Raw genomic sequence first — 16,628 nt, forward strand, 5'->3', positions numbered from 1 at the left:
GGCAAGTTAGTACGCTCAAAAAGTATCTAAATTTCAAAACAAATGCTCGTTTTTGACGGGGATGTCAATATGGTCTCCTTGTTCTAGACCGAGTGAGGAGTGTCAAATTCTAAAGCCGCACTAAGGTGCAAGAGGTGGGATACGTTATTACCAAACTAAAATGGAGGTGTGCGGAACATATGCATGGCACAGTGATAACAGACGGAGAAACATGTTAACGGAATGGCTTTAAGATGAAAGGAGTGCCTGGCGTCCGTTAGCTCGTTAGACGGCATTTAGAGGATTGCGGTTCACTTCTGGATGGTACATTTTCAGCTCAGGACTAAAGCTGAAAAGATGATGATTATCCTAGCAGATTCTTGGTTGGATTGTGCCCAGGATCCGCTTTTTGCCATCTATTCCTAAAAATTGACGCAGGCATTACGTATTAACCCTGAGGGGAAACTAGGCCTTATTGGGGTCCGGTTTTGGTATTTCTCAATCGTCTTATAATCACGTTCTAACTGTTATCCAATTAGATTTAGCCATAAACCTATATTTATTGGATTGGAGTGATACGGTTTAACTGTTAACCATTATTGATCAGCCGGTACTAAGGCATTGTTAAAGCGGTATGGTTGATCTTGTATTTTAGTAGAATGTCATTACAGTTTCTAATACAGAGGAAATGAATTAAATCAGACGCGGGCCGTTATAGCCCAGGATTTAGATGTCACCTACGTAATTTTATTTTATACCCTAAGTAAGAACAGGAAACAAGACAGCGCATGGGAAACATTAGTTATTTAACAAAACATAGTATTACCCTAAGAAAGTACAGAATTGTGGCATGACACGGGTACGGGCAATCATTATTTAGTTGCTCCACCAATAATGGATAAATATATATATTTATCCATTATTAGGTACCCGTGTATTTCACAATCGATTTTAATAAAAAGAATGAAACACATTTCAAGCCTACACACACATGGTCGAAAAGTCGTTTCTGAACTGAAGTCGGTTAATTTACAGGATCGCTATAAAAAGACGAGTGATTGGCCGAGCCGGGGACCGGGCATGCGCCCGCGGCGGATTTACTACCTCACTCACAGAGACTACGCCCGACAGACTCAGAAAACGAAGAAATGCAAAGATATACTTTATTAACGTTTTGGTGTGATCTATCCTCAATGTTTCTGTTATCCCATCTAACCTTCATACTTCTTCTTTTTACCTCTACAGAGTACTTAAATTTATAATAATAATAATAATATCCCCGCGGGGGCAGCTTGTGGCGAGCTGACGGTGAGTGGCGACACCGCGGACCCCTATTCCAGAGGGCCCTGTCATCTGGCCCTCGCCTTTGTGCTTGCCTTGATTGGCTGGCCAGAGTGGAGTCGCAAGAGCGGGACCTATGCTCCAGGTTTGAAGTGTAAAATGTCATAACGCCGGCGGCCCGCTGAACGGATTACCGGGATCTGGCTACCGCAGACTCACCTCTCGACAACCTCTCAGCCGCTCCAAAGTGTTGCCCTGTTGTCGCACTGTGCGTGCGGCCATTGCAGGGCCCACTCAATGAGTTGGCGAGTCACCACCTGTCATTTACAATTTTGAGACTGATTGTCACGGCAGGTGTCCGCTAGTCTCTCCCATAGCCCATTATCCAGTCCATCCAACATTCACATCTATAGCCCATGACCTTAGTTCCCATCGCAGCACAAAAGTGCTGCACTGCAATAGTCTTTGCACCGGGCGGGGACCATCTTCGAATGTATCACATTGTGCGTTCGGGGATGGTATCCGCCACGTGTATCCCTTGCTTTTAGATTAAAGTGTCTTAAAGGGCCTCTGCGCTGTTGGCTTCGGCCCCACGTACGCCTCCCAAAGGTCCGGGACCCCATGGTCCCGAGATATGGACAAGACATACAAATAATAATATAGCCATTTATTCCGAACGACATCAAGTTACAATTGAATATACAAATGTTTTTAGGGTTCCGTAGCCAAATGGCAAAAAACGGAACCCTTATAGATTCGTCATGTCTGTCTGTCTGTCCGTCTGTCCGTCCGTATGTCACAGTCACTTTTCTCCGAAACTATAAGAACTATATTGTTGAAACTTGGTAAGTAGATGTATTCTGTGAACCGCATTAAGATTTTCACACAAAAATAGAAAAAAAACAATAAATTTTTGGGGTTCCCCATACTTAGAACTGAAACTCAAAAATTTTTTTTTTCATCAAACCCATACGTGTGTGGTATCTATGGATAGGTCTTCAAAAATGATATTGAGGTTTCTAATATCATTTTTTTCTAAACTGAATAGTTTGCGCGAGAGACACTTCCAAAGTGGTAAAATGTGTCCCCCCCACCCCTGTAACTTCTAAAATAACAGAATGATAAAACTAAAAAAAATATATGATGTACATTACCATGTAAACTTCCACCAAAAATTGGTTTGAACGAGATCTAGTAAGTAGTTTTTTTTTAATACGTCATAAATCGCCTAAATACGGAACCCTTCATGGGCGAGTCCGACTCGCACTTGGCCGCTTTTTTTTTATAATATATCTCTTAGTTCGGTGTGCCGTAAGGCATAGGCCTCCTCCAACTGTCTCCATTGGGATCTGTCTGCAGCAACCCTCATCCAGTATGGCCCCCCTTAAATTTACAGCGAAACATATAAATAGTCTAGATTATCTGTAGATTTGTTTTCTTCAGCGTATCATTTACTTGTAAAATGCTACCTACATTAATAACAAAGCACAGCATTCTATTGCTTTCTACCTCACCAATTAAAACTACCTCATCACAATTGTGTCTGACACAGCATAAATTTTTTGCGTGTGTATTTTAATCAAAGCTCGACTACACACTACACAGTTTGGTCGACTGACCAGCGACTGCTTCTGGTATGGAAACACCGGCCAAATCGGATACGTTGCGACCGATTATGTTTTTATTCAGATTATACCTGTGTATATGCGAGATTATGCTTTAATACTGCATTATAAAGGGGCCCGCAGATTACCAGTTCGCCGGACGATATCAGCCTGTGAATTAAAAACAAAAGGTGACAGCTCCGAACAACTGACAGGCTGATATCGTCCGGCGAACTGGTAATCAGTGGGCCCCTTTAGTTATTCAGCGCCTATGGGGAATGACTGATGCTAGGTCTGCTAGTCGTCTTATGCATGTTCCGTCTAGAAAATAATCTGTGGCTATTTCTCTCTATGGAAAGGAAAACGAACAATTTCACGTTACAATGTAAGGTCTATTTCGGGCACTTCGAATTCAATTTCAATCCCGATTGTAAGTTTCAGTTTATTTTAGCCAAGCTTGACATAGTTACGACTGTATGTAATTGATATATGACTTAGATGCGTGGCGAAAAGTTGCTGTTTCATAATGTTGTAGAATAACCAAGGAGCTAATTATTTAAGCGCTGCGTGCTTTTTGAAATAATGTGTTCTTATTCTATTTGAGGCCTTAAGGATAAATATACATCTTCATTTTCTGCGGATCGCATGCCGCAAGGTCGAGTAAAAAGTTAAAAACGTTCGCCCTTTTACCTGATTATTTACGAGGGATCTCGGCGGTCCAGAGATCAAATAATATAAATGAACTGTCATTATGTAAAATTGTAGTGCTGTTTGTGTAGGGTTGCCAGGTGAGAAGTTCGGGTTTGGCAGGATTGTTAGCGTGTCAACATATTTGACAATCAAAATGTCGGTAATCCGAACGAGCAATAAACCGGCCGTTGACGGATTACGGAGGTTTCTGGATTACAGTTTGCAATTTTTTTTATAGTAGAAAAATCAGTTAAAAAGAAAATAACCATGAAAGAAATAAGTTAACAATAAAAAGATTCTCATGCATAGGTACTCTTCAGCTTCAAATTTCCGCACTACATTTCGGCTTACGGCACTCTTAGTCGGGGAAACAAACGTCCCGCGCTACTTTATGGATCTGAATGCTGGACAACAAAAAAAATTCATGAGCAAATAACCCGGCTAGACAAAATCCGTAATGAATATATACGCGGTAGCTTCAAGGTTGCACCAATCGCAGACAAAAACTTACTGAACACCGCCTTCGTTGGTATGGCCACGTTAAACGACGGGAAAACGATCACGTAGTATAAGTAGCCCTCAATCTACCAGAGGCCGCAAGAGGCAGCGGCCGACCGCCATATACCTGGTGGACTAGTATAGAAAGAGACCTCAAGAAAGCCCAGGTGCCCCCACAGACAACCCAAGATCGTAGGACTTGGCGCAGGACAGTGAGGAGACCCGACCCCAAATAATGGGACCAGGAGAGGAAGAAGAAGAGTCGGGGAAACAAACCAAAAAATCGTTACTACCAAAATCGTCATACATATTAAGAAGGCAGTACACCCGCGCTGAGACCCACTAGAGTAGCAAACGCCCATAGACCGTGATGGTTGTTTAAGATCAGGCGGGCCGCACGCTTGTTTGCCACCGTCGTGTATAAAAAAAGCGGCTAAGTGCGAGTCGGACTCGCCCATGATGGGTTCCGTATTTAGGGGATTTATGACGTATTAAAAAAAAACTACTTACTAGATCTCGTTCAAACCAATTTTCGGTGGAAGTTTGCATGGTAATGTACATCATACATATTTTTTAGTTTTATCATTCTCTTATTTTAGAAGTTAGGTACAGGGGGGGGGGGACACATTTTACCACTTTGGAAGTGTCTCTCGCGCAAACTATTCAGTTTAGAAAAAAATGATATTAGAAACCTCAATATCATTTTTGAAGACCTATCCATAGATACCCCACACGTATGGGTTTGATGAAAAAAAAATTTGAGTTTCAGTTCTAAGTATGGGGAACCCCCAAAATTTATTGCTTTATTTGTGTGAAAATCTTAATGCGGTTCACAGAATACATCTACTTACCAAATTTCAACAATTTCTTATAGTTTCGGAAAAAAGTGGCTGTGACATACGGACGGACAGACGGACAGACAGACAGACAGACAGACAGACATGACGAATCCATAAGGTTTCCGTTTTTTGCCATTTGGCTACGGAACCCTAAAAAGGCAACGAAACCCAAACCCAATTTATTTTTCATAAATCCCTCAAATCCTGGTAACCCTGCGCACACGCACGCAACCTCACAGGGAGTCGGTAAGATAAATTGTAATTGTCTCATTAATTACTGCGGCGTTTAAGTGTTCTCGGGCTAAGTACGTTTTTCAGTACCTGGTGGTGGGACCTTTTTTATTTATTGAGTGCTTGGGAAAAAGTACTGGGGGAAATAAAGATACATATTTCAGGTCTGTTGTATTTTTTTACTAATGAAGAGTAGGTTAATCTTAAAACAAGAACTAGGTATATATGGCGTGGGTACCATAACCATATGTTACATTATAGTACAAGTTGACTAAAGGGGCTCACTGATTAACAGTCCGCCGGACGGTATCGGCCTCTCAGTTAGAACAAAAAGTTGACAGTTCCGAACAACTGACAGGCCGATACCGTCCGGCGGACTGTTAATCAGTGGGCCGCTTAAAGTATTATTTTTTGGGACTATTTGGCAATTGGCTGTATGGGACTTAATACAAATTTCCCTACTATTATAATAAGCTAAGAATGTTTTTCAACGTACCTTTTTTTTAATTTAATTTATTTAATCTAAAACAAAATTACAGTGTAATTATTGCACTTATCTACCAAACTGCATAACAGTTTGAACGTGCTTTGGAGGAAAAATACATATTATGTTGTTTTTTTATTAATTAATAGAATCTATAATTAATATAAGTGTATGGTTTTCATAGTTTTAATATATCCAGAGGTTCGCAACCCCATGGTATTTAATTTTTCACCATGACTAAAATTGATAAAGTAAACAACCGCTAACTAGGTCTTTGGCGGCGCCAGTGTCGATATAATTCAATTTATCCTACTTCTCAATCAAAAAGACTCATCTTATCATAGATATATAGTAGTTTAAGCCCTTTCCTGTTAAGGTATGTGGTATTAACAATTTAAAACCTATTTTATAGAATACGGCTGCCTATAAATTATAATTATCCGCGTGGTTGTAGTTTCCATAACGACATATTTTTGCATATTAATAAGTTATTACGCGAAGTGTAGTCTAGACTTTTAAACAAACGTCGAACGTCGTTACTTCTGCATTTATAATATATGTATTATATGTGTATACCTGCGTTTAAGATTGGTATTATGTAAATACTAGCGACCCGCCCCGGCTTCGCACGGGCTACACAAAACCTTAACAACTTATACACCTAAACCTTCCTCAAGAATCACTTTATTGATAGATGAAAAGCGCATGAAAATCCGTTCAGTAGTTTTTGAGTTTATCGCGAACATACATACATACAGACAGACGCGGCGGGGGACTTTGTTTTATAATATGTAGTGATAAAAATAATGTAGGTAATTCGGTTGTTAATCAAATGAAGTTGAAAACACTAAAAATATAGGGTTCCAAAAACTTTCGTACAATAACAGTTTTTATATTTTTCTGAATAATATGGCCTAGTGTACGTGGGACTTATGGGGTTAAGTGTACTCGTTCATTCGTTTCTAATGCTAGCCGGTCCTCATTAATTTGTACTATGTATATTTCGCCACTTTATCTTGTATTACCACTGTCATTTCATAATATATGCGGCCTAGTGTGCGCGGGACTTATGGGGCTAAGTGTGCGCGTTTATTAGTTTTTGTCGTGTTATCGCCACGTTAGCCAGTCCTCATTATTCAGGAGCCCTAGGTTATACGAATACTAGTCATATTTACTACAGAAGGTCCGTTTGTATTTAAATTGATGCACTATTTCGTAGGTACCATCGCCCACACTGTTAACTGTACATCGGTGGACCTTATGCCATTTGTAATAAGGCCCACCGATGTACAGTTAGGAGCGTTGCTGTTTTTACATGCACAATTGCACATCAAATCAAAGGTATTTTTGCAACCGCAAATGTATTTTTTTACCCATATTTTTATTACTAGGACTTTGTTAATACTAGAACAAAATAAGTATTCAAACGAAGTTAGGCCTTTTTCTACGGGAAACTTTTTTCCCGTACTTGATAATAGTAAAATAAATTAATAAAAAAGCAACTACGACTTTTCTGACTACAAATGAAAAAAAATATAATATTGATTTTGTTTTGGACTCTAAATCGTTTGAAATGTATTAAACGAAAAACTTACTTACCAACTTACAAATGAACTTATTTACCTATGATCAAATTAATGAAAAATACACAGTGTAGCATCTCCGGCGAAGGAAAACATCGTGAGAAAACCTGCATACATCTGCGAAGAAACACAAAGGCATACAGGTGTAGTAGGTATTGAATATTCGCATTGAATCCCACAAGTCCTCTCGCGAATGAGAGGAGGCCTGTGCCCAGCAGCGGGACGTATACAGCCTGAATTATTATTTTTATTTATCAATTTCGGATCCTCTGGTCTATGTAAGCTGTGCTAACCCAGGTCCCACGGTGGCGGTGTAAATTGCGCACAGCTAGCGCACTTCTTTATTGGAAATGTATGTAAATGCCGCCATTCACCAGCCTGGCTGGACTTAGCGACCGGTGTCAGCTGAGCTGGTTATGCATATAGTTTTGCTAGCCATTTTTGTTATTACCTATGAAAGTGTGTTCTTTAGGGCCTAGTTTGCCTATATCCTAAAGTGGCCCACTGATTACCAGTTCGCCGGACGATATCAGCCTGTCAGTTGTTCGGAATTGTCACCTTTTGCGTTTACCTGACAGGCTGATATCATCCGGCGAACTGGTAATCTGTGGGCCTCTTAAGATTATGAGGCCGTATCAAAAATACTGGTCAAATTATAGTTGTTAGGAGTCTAGGGGTCCATTTAAAGGAAATGGCTTGTGAATGTATACGTTTATTAAGCCTCGGTTGTTGCCTTTAATGTTCATAATAATTGCATTTTATTGCTGCGTTTCATCTTGTTTAAAATGGAATGATTTTTGTATGTAGATTGAAATCTTAATAGTAGGTACCTACATTATTTGAGTCCCCTGTTTTTAAATAAATGTTTGTGTTTTTTATTTGTATATTTATTTTATGTAGATCTGTCCACTCCTGTCATTGTGTTCATATTGCGTACATGTGCAATAATAGTAGGGGATGAAACAACGCGCTAAAAGTATCTGCCATCTTGGAATATCTCTACTAATTTTGATGCTGGCTGTACCTCTAAAAGGGCTCTAAGTCTGTTTGTTGTATGAAGAGTCATATTAAAAAAATAGATTTAGTTCATGATCACATTGGTCGTAAGTAAATAAAATAAATGAAAAAAATATTACGCGACTTATGTTTAAGGGCATATTCACATATCTGTGTAGCATTAACGGCCGGTTAGCAATTCTCACAAAACTGACGGTCAATGTCAAATACCATACATTTTGTCAGGAATGTAACGGTTAGACGTTACTACATGAGTCATGACCTAAGTCGCGCTTTATAGTAGTACATAGTAGTAAGTAGTAGTAAACTCTTTATTGTACAAAAAGGCATATTAAAAAGAACATACAATTAGTAAGAAGTACAAAGGCGAACTTATCCCTTTGAGGGATCTCTTCCAGTTAACTTTTGAGTAGATGAGAGGAGAAAGTGCCTACAAGTTAAAATGGAAATGCCCATAAAAATCGACCTAGTCCCACAATAAACTAATACCAAAGGCAAAATGTACTAAAACATGTTTTATTTAGTTTAAAACAAAGATAAAATAAGAACATATGTATTGGCTTTTTGCCAAATTGTCGCCCAAGGCTTTAAGTCTTAACTTTCGATGTTGCTATTAAAATATGGACAGGTACGAGTAAGTAATTAACATGGATATTTGATGGCTTTATTGGGATTGTATATCGTCAGTGTTTATGATGTTTTTAATTTCTTTGACAGACCGACGAGAAGCTATCTAATTCTGATTAGAATTTGGTTCGATTTTTTACCCGATGTTTTTTATTTATTTTAAATACCTGCCTATAACTACCTACTCTTCAAATCTTGCACAAGGCCTAAGCACTGGAATAATGGAAAAAGGACGAATTTGTACAAAATCCAGTACTTAAATCCATAATAATGACCTGATTTGTTTGCGTTTGAGTTTTAATATAGATTACGAGTATTATTAAAAAATAGTTTTGCTTAAATATGAAAGCATAATTTTATATTTTAACATAGTTTAATATAAAAATAAACAATAGCTCTCGCGAAACCGAAGCCTTAGAGCCGGCTGTCACGCGTCAAGATTTACTGTTAAAAAAATGGGCAAGTTTAATAAATATGAATGAGCACGTAGACAAGCAGATGTAAATCATCGACACCCACTGCGCGTGCGCGTTGAGTCCGTCTACCCCCCTCTACCCCCCACCCGTCGGTCGACCTCGCGACCTAGGCCGTCACAAATTAATATTATCGGTAGGTGTCAAATGTCGTTTATTGGAAAGTGTGAAATCTATTATTTAAGAATACAATAGATACCTATTACTATCAAATTACGGTTTACTGTCTCACAAGAAAGCGCAATTTGTAGTAAATATAACATAGTTCTACAACCTCTTCTTCATAAACTTTCCACAGTAAAGGCAATTTTTTCAAAATACTTTTTTACCCAGAATAAAATCTACGTTTTTCGTTTCTACCCTCTTCCGACATATGGAATCGCATCATAAACAGTCCCACACTTTCGCTCTTTTTTACATAAGCACAAGCCCTAACTGACAGATGCATTTTAATATACAATTTTGTACAACAAAGCATGTTAAACGCTGAAAGGCATTTTTTTTTGATACCCTATACGCAACTAAAATGAGGGGCGCTCTCATACCAAATTAGTACAGGAGTGCCAACGCGTGGCAACCGTAAGTTGTCTTATATCTTAACACATCCATCGCTCCATCTAGATCGTAAATGATCCGCAAGTCTATATCGGGCAGCCAATGACCCGGGTGACTAATGATAACGCTCTGGGGCCCCGATGACGCTCGTCTGCGTCACGATGTGGCTTTCTAGGTTCTGAGATGAGTAAGACTGGCTATACCTTAATTGGTAGCCAAAAAACAGGAGCTTCTGTGTGTCACGACTCACGAGTATCGTATCTTTCTTCGAACTTGGCCGGAACACTGCCGCGTGTCTGAATTAGCTAATTGTGTCAATTTTTTTGGGAAATCCGGTGTCTTTTCTGTGGACATTAAGTAAGTTAACGATTTGAGTACCTTTTGCTAAGACTTTCTTCATAAAAATTCAAAGTAGAAGATTGTAACATGTAGATAAGGCGAACGAATGAAGGTGCGAAAATTAGGTTTAAACATTTGTTTACTTTATCCACAGGAAATTCGCATAACTTTAAATCATACTACAAAAAGTTTTTAACCCGATTATTCTACATCATAATTCCTTAACATGAGTTAACCAGATTTGTACAGGATACTCATGAATACGAAAGCCGCTTTCACGAGTAACAGTACTTATAATAGGTATCAAGTTAATCCAATTTCTTATCCGTTTGCCCAAAATTAACCCAGACCCATAAACCACGTGAATAGCCAATAACTCATTATTGCAGACATCGATACGGCACCAAATTATGGCCCAGTACTTATATTTTGAGCCAGGGATGTTGCGGATGCCGATTTTTTGACATCCGCGGATGCGGATGCTGATTTGTAAAGGCTCACATCCGCAGATGCGGATGTCAAGAAAGATACATAAAAAACGTCAAATATTATATTTTAGTAATTTTTATTTAAAAAAAACCGGCCAATTGCGAGTCGGACTCGCGTTCCAAGGGTTCCATACATTAAGTCTCACTCACGCGTGACTGCTCATTTCTAATAGGTTTTTTTGGCTAATGAATAAATTACCTAGCAGTCTAGCACTTACGCCGATGCTAAGACGTTCCTGTACTGACCTGTTCCACATCCGCATCCGCATTAAACTCCGCATCGATTTTATGCGGATGCGGATGCAGATGCGGATGTTGAAAATTATGCGGAAGTTCCGCGGTTGCGGATGCGGATATTCCCAACATCCCTGTTTTGAGCATAAAGTACCGATCCACTCGATTCGCGGAAACTTTCGCTTATGCTACATTTTTCCAACAAATATTGGCTCAATGCAGTTTCCTGCCCAAATTACTACTTACTTTCCCGAGGACGTAAGTTTCTCTATTGTTTCAACATACAACTGACCATATTCTTGTTGAAATAAAGTATACATTTGAATAAATCACTAGCAATGAATAAGGCGTTGGAATAAAAAGACCGCTGAAATACCTCTCGGCTGGGAGCGGTAATTTCAATCGAGCCCTCGAATTACGCAACGATACCATCTACATAATTCAAAGGAAAAACAATGATACTGCACTTATTTTTAAACGCGAATGTAAACCGTATATTAAGGTGATAAGGTCCAAGTTGCTACTAAAATGGAACTGGCGATCATCTCTTTTCGCGAGTAGCTTGTAATTACTGACGGCACGTGCGAGATACAGATATTTATATAGATTTATTAAATTATTATGTTTGCTATATTATATTTTGTATGGTTTAGGTGCAAGCGAATAATATATTTTCTATGTTTTCCGGAGGTAGGAATAGTCTGAAAAAAAACTAAGTGAAAGAAAAAGTAGGGGTCGTGTCGTATCAAAAAGTCAAAGAGCTGGCGCATGATGATAGGGAATGCTGGAAGATACTCCACCGACAAGAGAATAACTCTTAACTTAATGATGATGATGAAACACGAAAAGCTGTATTCAGGTAATTTAGGAGATATGATGGGTGGTTATATCTTGGGATATACCTACTTATTTATACAAAGGTTTACGCAGTCAAATATTATTTCTGAATTAAATACTTCCAAAGACACTTGACATGATTCCGATGTTCGTCGCACTTTTGATAAATATTTGATAGGCATCATGCACATTGTAAATCTCTGGCTTAGACGGATTCTAAACAAACTGTGACCCACTACTGACTCCGAATAGGTGTCCATGGTTCCGCAGGCTAGTTTTCGGTGCCGCGGGGCTACATACCGCGTCACGCGTGGCTGCGGCGAAAGTGAAACTGCACCTGAGACTATTTAAAAGTGCTTATTCATTTGCAAACAAGTCGAGACGTGCTGAGTTGTTCAAGTTCATCATACACTTCAGGGTTTTACAAACGTTGCCAACAAATTGTAAGCGATTTTAGATAATGACCGACCGAGGAGCAACGAATTAAATCGAACGATCAAATGCCGCAATGTACTTATCGCAAATCGCATGCGAGACTATTAACTACTTATAGCATTGATAGTTAGAATAAAACGCTTATAGAGAGGTAAGAGTGCAGTAGATTTGCCTAGCTCCTCTCTACTTAATTTTCTAACCATTTAGGAAAAAGAAAATGGCGCTCAGGCCGTTGCTCTCGCATCATCATATTTCATGAAATGGGACAAGAAGAAACTATGTAGCTTCAAATGAGGTAACTTCAGAGTTCATTTATCTTCGTAAGTTCTGTCCTCGCGAAAAAATTGGCCTGGAACTTAAGTTGCAAGGTTAGAGTCCCTTTCAGTGATAAAAAGATACTCTTAACACTCTAAAAAAAGTTTAAAAGTTGATATCTAGTCGAATAAAGTTAACAAAGCGTCATCTGCTTATAAATTCGCGGAATACTTCAGGAATTCAGTTATCACAGAGCTCCGGTTAAGAACCACTGTAGTGTCACTGCCTTTTCCGCATGCATCGTCAACGTTGTGAAATACAATTATCGCTTTTAAAGCGACCCAGGCAATACGAGTAAGCCTAAAACGCTATTTATCGTCTCCCCCAGCCTTTAATTTAATGTGCTCAGGCGACATGACTAATTTCCTCGGAAACATACAATGTTTAGTGTTTATGAAGTCGAATTGAGCCCGTGCGGCTGATTCTGTTTTTAAAATTTGATACGGGTTTTATCTCATTTTGATACGACTTTGAGTTCTGGGGCCCTACCATGATGTCCTTATTGCGATTCAGTTTAGGTCCTAAACAGAATCGCAAAAAGGACATCATGTTAAGGCTGTTATCAGACATCTCCCGCGCACCAAGTGAGAGCGAAATGCCGTATGAGACAACTCCAGAGGGGCTACCGCGAAAACCGAATTTATCAAATTGCGGGCATTTTTCTCTGTCACTCTAATTACGCCTTCATTGGAGTAAAAGAAAAAGATCCCCGCAATTTGCATTTCGTCAGCACCAACCAACGTGAGCCGCTGACGCTCATTACTGCTCGGTCAAAGTCATATCAGAATATAATTTGTCCGCCAAAAACGCCAAAGGATACGCCAGGCTACAGCCCAATATCAACTTTCGTGCATTCCGACAAGGTTCACGATGACGCGCCGCACACGATAGGCTTAAAACCATCAAATTCAACCCTTTGATATATGAAATTCTTAAAGCAGAATCGGACGGGTGTGTAATTTACGACGTTGTTTGGAAAGTTAATGTACGCCTACGTGTCGTATCGGTGTTACTGGGTGCCGTCGGTTTTTGGAGTTCCGATCGGAATTCGATTTCCAGTTTCTATTGGTTTGGATTTTGACAACTCACAAATTTGCAATTTACCGACAGGTAAGCAACACGTTTAAGTCTAAAATAAACAGCTTTATATTCAATCTTCAATAGCTAAAATATCTCGTATACCAAATAACATAAAAAACATAAACCACAGACTACAGACTTTTGTTCAGACAATCGGAGTTATAATCTGTGGATTTTGAACCCCATTCTTGGCAAGTTTACTATGCTACAAGCAAACGTGTAGCTTCATTTAGAAGCGGCCATGTATAGACAATACAAAACCACTATTTAACTAAAGGCCTCCAATAGCCGCATTCTAAAAAACTATTAGCACGGGCAAGTTCTGCAATCCGCTCCATGTTGGTAAAAATGGTAAAACCTAGGGTTGCTACTGGTCCTAAATTCGTTTCACCTATGATGTTAAACGTAAAGCAGAAGTGTCTTTTTAACAACTTGATGCTTTCGAATATTCTTGGACCTAGTATACCTCCATGGGGTACCTACGGATGTGCAAGTTGCGGAAAGTACCAAAATTTATTTGAAAATTTCAGGATCATTTCAATTTTCATTTCATTTTCAAGTTTCTTTTTAGAAATGGGACATTTCGATTCCTATTCCTGTACATAAATATGACAAATTACCGAAATTTTTCGATGGCACATCAGTACTTTGATGAGTTTAAGTTGCCTTTTGAAAGAAAAGTACAGTCAGCGATAAAAGCTTGTATCATAAATGAAATTTTGAGGAAAAACATTTTAAACATGCTTTCGAAAACTCTTGGACTTTGTGCCTCCCTGGGGTAGCCCTGCGCCGGCGCCGCCGGCCTGCAATCACGTACGTGCCTGCGGTCGCCGCAAAAACTTATTTGTTCTAGCCTTTCGGAGATTGCTAATACCGCCTTAAAGATACCGTACAAGCCACTTTTATAATGCTAAGCAAATATTGCCTTAAAAAACATTTTACTTCACAAAAAAATACTTTCGTTTTTATAACACAAGAATACTTCTGCCGGTAGTTCTTACAGGAGTTCTTTGGAATCATTTTAAATGCTTCTCCAAATGTCGGTCTAAGTACGTTTAAGGTTGTGCAATAGTAATGGGAGAGTAAAGACAAAAATAGCTACTAAAATATATAATATATGTAGATAACATGAATCTAACTTGAAAATGTTTGTAGATTCGGATCAAGCTAACTTTGCTCAGACTTTGAAGTGCGAGAGTGTGGCAGTGCCACCATAAACGCCAAATTCTCCCTATGAAAATTTGTCTCTTCGAAGTTCGAACTCGGTGCAAAAGTGCAAAGTTAGCTTAGTTAGATGCACTATTTTTAAATACTCGCCCGAAACTTTTGAAGTCGGTCAAAAATACGTTTCGACTGCAAGGATTCGGAAAAAATAAATTTCCTTTATGGTGAAACTTTATTCAATTTAACGTGACTGCGACAAAGAAGGCCCATCGTTATTTTCATATTTTATTTTTCTTATATTTAATATGAAACTTGTATAGTTTTGTCTATGCTGCTAGCGTAAATGGACGCAAAATTTGAACCCTTTCATAGTATGAAATTCATACTTATATAAAAGTATAAAATTTTGAAAGTAGACAATACGGTTGTCTCTCTCACAGACATCTTAAGAACCGGGTCTTCGTTTGGCGCAGGTACCTTATCGTCGCTATACTTACTCAACCTCATATCTGCAACAATCATTTGATGGAAATGTCGCTTTTCTTTCATTCGGAATACGGGTGTTTTTGTCATCAAATGAGTGTTGCAGATACGAGGTTGAGTAAGTATAGCGGCGTTATATTGTGTAACCTAAAACTAAAAGCAACGGTTTATTGATCATTATTGACATTTTAAGTTATAACACTTATAACTTGCATATTTGAAACGGAACACCGAAACCGTGCTTCTTAGCTTAGTATTTCTCAAGGTTCTGAAATGCGATTCCGACGGTGTCGATGTCAATTACCTAACTTCTACAAATCTAGACGACAGATTTATGAGCAGTGTGGCACACGGCACTCCTAGCTGAATTATTGATGTTGCCAAATGTTGGGAACATTTGCACGTTATCACCTTGACTAGGTATAGCTCTTATGTCGTTGCAATTAGGTTTATTTATTGTCAGCTAACAGTTTATTGGTAACGGAGGACGTGTTAATGCAATAATAAGCAGTATTTTACATTTGAAATGACAAAATTGCAAAGGAGCTCGTAACTCGTAGAATATGTTAAAATTTTGAATGTTTTTTGTACCAAAATTGGAAACACGGATACGTTTCAGATTTCATTCGCATTTAGGGACTGGCATACAAAATTCCATGGACACTTTATGAAATAAATTCATTTATAAAGTGTCCATGATCTGAGTGTAGTGTACGTGTGATGTGGCGGAGCGTCATACATAAGGCAACCCAGAGGTTTTCTTTGAGATTTGTAGGATACGGGGCCGTGCCGTATATGTCAAATCGAGCACAATGGACGCTCATTACATCCAGAATGCATCATTCTTAGTTTAATTATATATCAATCATTTAAAACGATTCAGCCATAACTCTCCATGTGTAAGTTTTCCTTTAGACTGCTTATTTCCACAGACTTTACGGCACACTTCAAATAAAACAAAACAATAGCAAACAAGTAATAAAAGTAAAGGTAATCTTTACCGCTACATAGAAACTTTCATACTTCAGTACCGTAATGCTTATAAACACACCTGACCCATTACTTGCGTGTACTTCGTATCTGTCCATTAGCGTTTTTTAATCGCATAGACAAGGGCTGGCCATAAATCGCAGCGACAGTCCAGTCGCACCTAATTACAGTCCGTTAGTCGTGGATAACCTTTGAGGTACAGGCGTGGGGCGAGAGCGGGAAGAATATAAATTCCATTGTCGTATAGGAAAAGGAGTGTTTTTTAATCGCATCGCTGCGAAAGTCGCTGGAAAACTAATTACACTACGTTAGTCGTGGACTTAACGGTTGGACTGCAGAAAACGAACAAAATTGTATGGGATAAGGAGGATTATTAGCCGCATAGACACACCATAACGGACC

The 16,628-nt window shown here is 38.9% G+C and overlaps 1 protein-coding gene across 2 annotated transcripts in view; it reads right to left on the reverse strand.

Annotated features, from left to right (window-relative positions):
- The window catches only part of LOC134648606 (protein outspread), a 399,873-nt gene that overhangs the window by 16,563 nt on the left and 366,682 nt on the right, over positions 1–16,628 (reverse strand). The gene's annotated exons all lie outside the window — the stretch shown is intronic.

This window comes from Cydia amplana, chromosome 6 (genome assembly GCF_948474715.1).
Source record: "Cydia amplana chromosome 6, ilCydAmpl1.1, whole genome shotgun sequence".
NCBI classification, from domain to species: Eukaryota; Metazoa; Arthropoda; class Insecta; order Lepidoptera; family Tortricidae; genus Cydia; species Cydia amplana.